The sequence below is a fragment of the Lagenorhynchus albirostris genome, chromosome 15 (genome assembly GCF_949774975.1).
Source record: "Lagenorhynchus albirostris chromosome 15, mLagAlb1.1, whole genome shotgun sequence".
Classification (NCBI taxonomy): Eukaryota; Metazoa; Chordata; class Mammalia; order Artiodactyla; family Delphinidae; genus Lagenorhynchus; species Lagenorhynchus albirostris.
In genome coordinates, this window is record NC_083109.1 from 58187865 (window position 1) to 58196960 (window position 9096).

The 9096-nt window shown below is 45.1% G+C and overlaps 1 non-coding gene across 1 annotated transcript; it reads right to left on the reverse strand.

Annotated features, from left to right (window-relative positions):
- Nucleotides 1–2589: 2589 nt before the first annotated feature.
- Nucleotides 2590–2661, reverse strand: TRNAE-UUC (transfer RNA glutamic acid (anticodon UUC)). Its single transcript has one exon. It is a non-coding gene; the product is annotated as a tRNA-Glu (tRNA).
- Between the last annotated feature and the right edge of the window lie 6435 nt (nt 2662–9096).

Genomic DNA, 9096 nt, shown 5'->3' on the forward strand with positions numbered 1-9096 from the left:
AATAGTGCTGAGAGAAATCTAGAAGGACCTAAATAGAGAGATAAATCATGAGTGTGTGGACTAGGAGACTCAATATTGTTAAGAGGTCAGTTCTTCCCAAACTTAAGGTTAGATTCAATGCAAATCCAACCAAAATCCCAGCAGGCTTTTTGGGGTAGACATTATTTAACTGATTCTAAAATTCAAATGGAAATTCAAAGGACCTAAATAGCCAAAACAACTTTGAAAAGAAAAACAAAGTTGGAGGATTTGAGGTCTCTGACTTCAAGACTTATTATAAAGCTACAGTATGGTATTGGCACAAAGACAGACAAAGATCTTATTCTGAATAAAGAATTCAGAAATATATCCACATATTCATGCTCAGTTGACTTTCAGCAAAGGTACAGAGTTAATTGCGTGGAGAAAAAATAGTATTTTCAACAAAAGATGCTAGAACAATTGTAGATATATATGTGTGTGTGTGTATATATATACACACACATATCTATATCTATATATCTCAAACCATACCTTGTACTATATACAAAAATTACATACAAAAAAAATTAACCCCAAATGACTCATAGACCTAAATTTAAGGTCTAAAACTATAAAAATTCTGGAAAGAAACATAGGAGAAAATATTTGTGACCTTGTGTAAGGCAGATTTCTTAGGTATGTTTTCTAAAACACAATACGTAAAAGAAAAAATTTGATAAACTGGACCTCATCAAAATTAAGGACAGCTCTTCAAAAGACATTCGTAAGGGAATTTTCAATCTCAAGCCACAGACTAGGAGAAATATTTGCCAGACATATAACTGATAAGGAACCTGTATCCAGAACATATACAGTATTCTCAAAACTCAATACTTAAGCAACCAAAAATTTTTTTAATGGGCTTAAAATTTGAACACTTTGGCAAAGAAGATATGCCGATGGCAAATGAACACCTGAAAAGATGGCAACATAATTTCTCACTAGGGAAATGCAAATTAAAACCACAATAAGATGCCACTATACACCTATTAGAATGCCAGAAACCCAAAAGACGGGTTACACTCGCTGTTGGCAAGAATATGGGGCAACTAAAATGCTCAGACACTGCAGGTGGGGATGGACAGCCACTCTGGAGAACACTTCACCAGTTTCCTACCATCCCACTCCTAGGTGTTTACTCCAGAGAAATGACAGTGTGTGTCATTATGAAGTCTTATACAACAATGCTCACAGCAGCTTTATTTGTAACACCCGCAGGCTGGAAGCAATCCAAATGTCCATCTACAGGTAAATGGATTAACAAGCTGTGGTGTACTCATGCAATGAAATACTTCACCGAAGCCAGAAGAAATGAACTTCACACACTCAGCAACGTGGATGAACCTGAAATAAACATGCTGAAAGAAGCCAGATGAAAAGGAGCACACACCGTATGATTCCACTGGTAAAAAATTCTAGAAAATCCACACTCATCTATGGAGGCAGGAAACAGGGCAGTGACTGCCGGCGGGGATCAGGGGCAGGTTTGCAAAGGTCATAAGGAAACTTTGGGGGATGATCTGTGTGTTCACTATCTTGACTGTGGTGATGGTTTCACAGGTACAGTATATATAAGTCAAAACTTATCAACTGTACGCTTTAAATATGTGCAGTCTGTTTATCATTTGTCCATCAATAAAGCTGTTTGTTTAAGAAATTAACAATTGCTAACACCTATATACTGCACAAATGTGTGAGGAATTTTCAAAAAACTTGTTTTACTCATATTAACTTATTTAATCCTTCCAACAATAATCCTCTGAGGGAGTTGATATTATCGTTGCCATTTTACAGGGGAGGAAACTAAGGCATGAAGAAAAGATTTGAAAGCTGGTAAATGGGGAGCTGGAATTTGAACGCAGACGGCTGGCATTCAAAAATCCACGTTCTTAACCAGCAAACGAGTCAACTTCTCCATATATAATGGATCTGAACCTTATTTTTCGACTCAGTTATATATCAAGCGCCTGCAGTGTATTCGACTCTGTTATATATCAAGTGCCTGTATACACTGCAGGCGCTTGATATATAACTGATATTAGATATCTAATATCTTCGTTAGATATTTTTGCTGGATCCAAGGGAAGAGGTGGAAATTCTCTACTCCAGAACTTAAAATTTTTTCCACGTCCTGACTTTGGTCATAGATGGGGTAGGAGTGCTACCTGGTGGTACATTGTGGAACTGCATGCATCTCCTGTGCATTTCACAGGGTGGCGTTTTCACTACCTGCAGTATGTTTAAGATGCTCCAGTCCTGCTAGATCACCATCTAAATTCTTAACCTGTTTGACCCAGGTGCTAGTCTTGTTTCATTCACTAACCTGCTATGTGATTAGGGACAATTTTCTCTGTCTAGGTCTCAGTTCCCCCATCTGTAAACAAGGGTGCAGGATCTCACCTCTGCAACTCTCACCTACAACCCCAAGTTTACTTAAACACAACTGTGTATTGGACCTTTGCTCTGTACTTGGTGCTTTGCATGAATGAAATTATTTTATCCCCACAGCAACATCATTGGACAATTGCTCTTTTTTTTGGCCGTGCCTCGCGACTTGTGGGCTCTTAGTTCCCTGACCAGGGATCGAACCTGGGTCACGGCATTGAAAGTGCCGTGTCCTAACCACTGGACCGCCAGGGAATTCCAGGTGCGGAAATTGCTCTTATTATCCCCATTTTACAGATGAACAGGCTGAGGCTGGAGACCAGAAGGGACGTGCCCAGTGTTATTCAGCTCATTAGAGTCAGGATTTAAACACATGTCATCTGACTTCAGAACACGAGCTGTAAACCCCTGTGTCATCTGCCCTCACCCATCTCACCCATCCCAACCATGGAAGTCTGTAGTGCCATCGCTTAGAAACCCTGAGGAGTTTTTTAAACATGCTGTGATATTATGATTTATAATAAGAAACATATATTTGGTCTTTTTTCCCTGTCTGGCACAGAGCTCCTAAAATCCTTGGAATTTCCTAAGGGCGGAGAGCAATAAAGGTGTCTCTTGTTATGTTAATGGACCTCACTTAAGAATGGAGGCTGGTTGCCAGGGGAACCAACCTAGCGATTGGAGGGTTGGAACTTCCAGTCCCACCTCCCCAGCTTGGGACTGAACCAATCGCTGATGACTTACTCAATCGTGACGGGGTAATGAAGCCTCCGTTTAAAAGGACAGGTTTTGGTGAAAACTTGGAGATTTGGGGAGAGAGGTGCTCCTGGAGAGGGCTTGGACTCTCTGAGCTCTTTCCTCATGCCTTACCCTGTGCATCTCTTCCACCTGGCTGTTCCTGAGTTATATTCTTTTAGGATAAGCCGGTATCTAGTAAGTAAAATGTTTCTCTGATTTCTGTGAGCTACTCTAGCAAATTAATTGAATCCAAAGCGGGAGGAGGTCATGGGTACCTCTGACTTATAGTCAGTCAGTCAGTCAGAAGCACAGGTAACAACCTGGGCTTGCAACTGGCATCTTGGGGAGGAGGGCAGTCTTGTAAAATTGAGCCCTTAACCTGTGGAATCTGATGCTAACTCCATTAGCATCAAAATTGTTGAATTGTAGGACACCCATCTGGTGTCCAGGGCATTTTTCGTTGGCATGGGGAACCCCCCCCACACACACCTCCTACCCACATTGGAAACTGGGTTCAGAACCTTTTTATAGGCCCAGGCCCCATGCACAAGTTTCTGATTTAATTGACGTGGAGGAGGAGAACGGCGCATAAAATACCCCAGGTGATTATAATGTGTAGCCAGGTCGAGAAACCCTGCTGTCGAAAGAATATACCCAGTGTCCCACCAGTCTCAGTGCAGATTTAAGCTCTAATAATTTAAGAAGTATAAACAAATTTTGTTTCTAGAGCAATTTTAGGTGTACAGAAAAAAAACTTTCAGAAAGTTCAGAGAGTTCTGATATATTCCCCCCACCCCGTTGCCCCCATTATTATTAACATCTTGCACTGGTGTGGTATGTTTGTTGTCATTGGTGAACCAATATTGATACATTATTATTAACTAAAGTCCATAGTTTAAGTTAGGGTTCACTCTTAATGTTGTACCTTCTACGAGATTTGATAAATGCATAATGTAATGTCCTGTGGCCACCATTACAGTATCCCACAGAATAGTTTTACTGCCCTGAAGCCCCCTGTGCTTTTCATCCGTCCCACTCCTAACCCCTCCCCCAAATCCTGGCAATCACTAATCTTTTCACTGTCTCTGGTTTTACAAACATTATTTTTGTGTGTGTGTGGTACGCGGGCCTCTCACTGCTGTGGCCTCTCCCGTTGCGGAGCACAGGCTCCAGACGCGCAGGCTCAGCGGCCATGGCTCACGGGCCCAGCCGCTCCACGGCATGTGGGATCTTCCCGGACCGGGGCACAAACCCGCGTCCCCTGCATCGGCAGGCGGACTCTCAACCACTGCGCCACCAGGGAAGCCCCTACAAACTTATTTCTTTAACCATTTAAAAATTTAGCTATTTGAATCTACGACAACACGTTTTTCAACTTTAATTTTGTTTTTTCTTTTTGGCCGTGCCACACAGCTTGCAAGAACTCAGTTCCCCGAACAGGGATTGAACCCAGGCCCCAGCAGTGAGAGCCCAGAATCCTAACTACTCGGCCACCAGGGAACTCCCTAAATTTTCATTTTGTTGTTTTAGTCATCATGGCCATCTACCATCAGAGGGACTGAAATAAAAAATTTAAAGTCTATTGTTTCAAACTCAGGAAGCGAAATGAATGTAAAGGAAATGTAAACTTTCAAAGGCCGGTTTTTGTAAGTTTGTTCATGCTTCAAAAGTTCCTAAAGGAGAAAACTGGGCTCAGACTTTTGGAACACGCTGTACTCGAGAAAGGAGAACCAGTTGCTTCCACAGGCCAGGAACAGCATCTGTGAGAAGATGGTGCTCAGAGGTCTCTCACGGGGGACTGGGTAATGGCCGGACAGGCAAGGGCTGGGGGAGGAGTGGGCAACGGGGACATTCCTGGCAGAATGACCAATATGAGCAACAGAGTAATGGGCTGGGGTCCCCGGGGAAGTGCCGGCTGTTCAGTGGTCAGGGCCCAGCCTTCACACTGGCCCAGGGCAAGAAATGAGCCTGGACGGGGATATATGTTTATGTATAGCTGATTCACTTTGATACAGCAGAAACTAGCACACCATTGTAAATCAATTATACTCCAATAAAGATGTTTAAAAAAAAAAGAAAGAAAAGAAAGAAATGAGCCTGGAGTGGTCAGATGGTCACCAAGGCCACTGAAAACCATGCGAAGATTGGATGTTAGCCTGTGGGCCATAGGGAGCCATTGAAGGTTTAAGAGCAGCAGAGTGACACCATGTGATCCGCATGGGGAAAGGTCAGGAGCAGAGAAACCCTGTGAGGAACTACAGGGGACAGTGCAGGGCCCACTCCCTATGCCTCTCTGGGTATGACCATGGAACTCAATCTTGCCAGGGGAAAGTGAGCACGTAGGTGTCACATCTCGGGGGACGCATTTAAGCAGCAGCGTACAATTCACACTCTCCACCTTTGAAGCCTTGTGTTCAGATGGCTGCAACGTAAGGTGACAGTGCCTCTGCCTGTATCCCTGAGCTACAGTGAGCAGGGGCCTCTGTCGACGAAGCTGTATATGAACAGGAGCAAAAAATAAACCTTGCTGCCTTGAGCCTGTGCAGGCTGGGGGATGTTTGTCTGGCAGCATAGCCTGGCCTGATACAGAAACTATTGCAGGCCCAGGAGGACAAAGGCCTGAGCCAAGGCAGTAGGAATGATGGAAGTTGTGGCCTGGGACTTGTATGTCGCCACCCCAAACACAGTGGCTTAAAGCAGTGTTTATTATTTAGCTCATGAGTCTTTGGGTTGGCTGGGTGGCTCTTGTGGACTCGGCTGGACTCACTCATACGTCTGTTGTCATCTGTGGGTCTGCAGCACTTGGTCCTGTGTGTCTCAGGGTCAGAGGTTTGGCTGGGACCACTGGGGAGGGGGTGCTCGGCTCATCTCCACGTCTTACCTTTATCAGGCTAGGCCAGAGATATCCTCACAGCCATGGCAGAGAGGCAGGAGAGGGAAGTGAAAACAGGCAAGGGCTTTTATGAGGTTTTTCTTAGATCCCATTTGCTAACATCTCATTAGCAAAGTAAGTCACATGCCTGAGCCCAGAGTCAAGGGTAGAACAGAATGTACTGCAAAGCTAGATAGCAAAGGGCACAGATAAAGAAGGGGGTGAAGAATCAAGCCACTTGTGCAGCCAGGCCACCACAGCCCCCAGCTACAGGACTTGATGACTGGCTGTAAAGGGAGATACCACGGGTGTCTCCAACAGTGGCCACCAACACTTACCCCCATCTCTGTACCCGCCTGCCACTCCACCCATCAAGACATGGTGTCTGTTTCCCCACCCCTTGAACCTGGGCTGCTCTTGGGACTTGCTCTGACCAACAGAATGTGAGAGAGTGACCCTGTGCCAGTTCTCGGCCGTGCCCAGCTGCAATGGAAAGATGCTCAGGCTGGACCACTGAATGATGAGAGGCCACATGGTGGGGAGAGGTCATGTGGAGGGAAGTCCAGGCAGACACAAGTGAGAATCTTAGATTTTCTAGTCAACTCCTGCCTGAATGAAGCCACATGAGTGATCCTGGATAAAACCAGAGGAGTCATGAGAAATAATAAACCATTGTTGTCTTAACTACTAGGTATTGGGGTAATTTGTTACACAGCAATTGATAACTGATACAGGGGAGATGGAAACAACTAAGCAAGGCTGGTGCTCCGATTGATGACTTGAGTTCTTCGGCAGTGGTGGTGTCAGTCTCTGAGATGAGAACTCCAGAGACAGGAACTGGTTTGAGGAGAAAGTTGTGGACATGAGTTTTATGTTCATAGGACAGCAGTGCAGTAAAATCCAATAAGCATCGACTGAGATACATGTGTGTGAACTTAGGGAGAAATAGGCGCTGGAGACTGGGGAATGTTTCGTATGGAATATCGGAGGATGCCGTGGACATAAAGCTGTTCATGGTGGGGAGGATGTGGCAAGTGTGACTAAAAGTGGGCCAAGAACAGTCTTGAGGAGTGCTCATTGTAAGAAGTGGTTCTCAAACTTAGTGGATGTAATTACTATCCTGTGAGAACGGGAAGATACAGATTCCCTGGCCCAGCCCTCCAGTTTCTGAGTCAGGAGGTCAGGGATGGGCCTGGGAATCTGCTTTGCCACCTGGCTCCCACCCTTCTGCTCCCAAATGCAACAGGTGGAAAGTTCCAACCCAGGTGAGACAGGAATTTGGCTGGGAGAGTAGGAGAGAGACCTGGAGCAAAATTGAGAGGTTTGATTTCACCATCATTCTTACAGCCTTGTGGAGAAGAGCGAGTAGAGAGGGGAAGGTTGAAGGACAGTAGACTTTTTCCTCCCTGCCACTGAGCAAAGACCCACTGAGTGCTGAGTGGGAGGGCCCTGTGCAATTAGGGACAAAAGAGCTCTGAAGTGGCCCTGCCGCTGAAAACAGCTAGGGGGAACGTGCAGGAAATGTCTTAGGGGACATCAGGAAGGAACACCTGAAGTGGGCTGGCCTGAGGCTTCTGCAGTGTGACTGGGAGAAAAAGAGCCTGTGCTCAGAAGAATTCAGCGGAGCCTGCTGGCTGTGAGACCCTGGGCAAGGCTCCCTGAGCCTCAGTGAAAGGAGCATAACTCGCATCCTGCCTCCCAGTGTACAGCAGAGTGGTTAAAAGCCCAGGCCCTATACCAGACTTTGTTGGAGTCCCAGCTCTGCCACTTACTGGCCCTAAGACCCTGGGCAAGTCATTCTCTGTGACCCAGTCTTCTGACCTGCAAAACAGAAATCACAATACTCCCTGCCTCATAAGGGACCTCCTCTGACCACCAGGCTTTTCTCAGGCTGTTTGCTCAGTTTGAAACGCTACTTGCCTCCACCCTACCCTGCCCCAATCTGGGTGTCTCCTACTCGGGAATTCTTTCCTGACCCCTATCACTCTGATCCTCTTCTGTCGTAGCACTTATCACATCGCAATTACGTGCTTCAGTATCTGTTGTCCCAACCGAGTTGGGCTCCAGGAACTAGATCAGTTTGGTATCGCTAGCACCATATGTTATGGATGAGAGTTCAGGCTCTGGGGCCAGACAGCCGAAGTTCATCAGTCTGGCTCCCTCGCTATTATCTGTGTGACCTTAGGAAAGTCGTTTAATCATTGTGAAAGGCAGTTTTCTCATCCAAAAATAGAGATCGTAGGACCTAGAGGACAGGATTGATGAAGAGCATAAATTAGGTAATTCACATAAAAGCACCAGGTAATAGCTGGCGAATCGTAAGCATTCCACAAGTGCCAGCTATAATCGGTGGCAGGGATAGGCAACTGATACATTATTTTTAATGAGTTTCTATATCCTTAGTGCCTGAGGCTGGGGAAAGTTTGTTCACTCATTAAAATTTGTCCCAAACCTGTAAGCAATGATACTCCAGTAGCAATGAGCAAATAGCATCCACATCTTGGGTGGTTTCTAAAGACAGTTCTCCAGGAAAAGCAACCAGGGGTCCTTGGAGAAATAGCTGTAGCAAAGAAAATAGGAGAGCCTGGAACATCCTATTGTCAGAAAGCAAGAAAGTGCTCAAAGGGGTTTGATTAATGTCCAAGACACAGAAGCCTGATGAGGCTTCACTGGCCACATTTTGGGGGAAAATTGACCATAAAGAATAATGATAATTTATTCTTAAATACAGAATTTTTTAAAAACCCATGAGTCCATAGTGATTCTCAAAAAAAGGGCGGGAGGGAAACTTATTTACTGAGGAATGCCAATTAATTGAGATAAGGATAAGGACTGGGAAAAAGCACAATTTTGCAAACACCTATGCAACTGATCCAGGCAAGGATGTTAAAACCACTGAGTGAAGGCTGATCGAGAACAGGATATTCATATGATCTCAATGTGTCTCCCCAGAGAGTCTGTATTAATTACAAATGGAAAATGGTGCCATTCCCTGGAGAAACAGGACACACACCATCTTTATCAAGTGATCAAGCCCTCACGTCACCAATAATGGAACCAACTGGCATTACGTGCTTCCT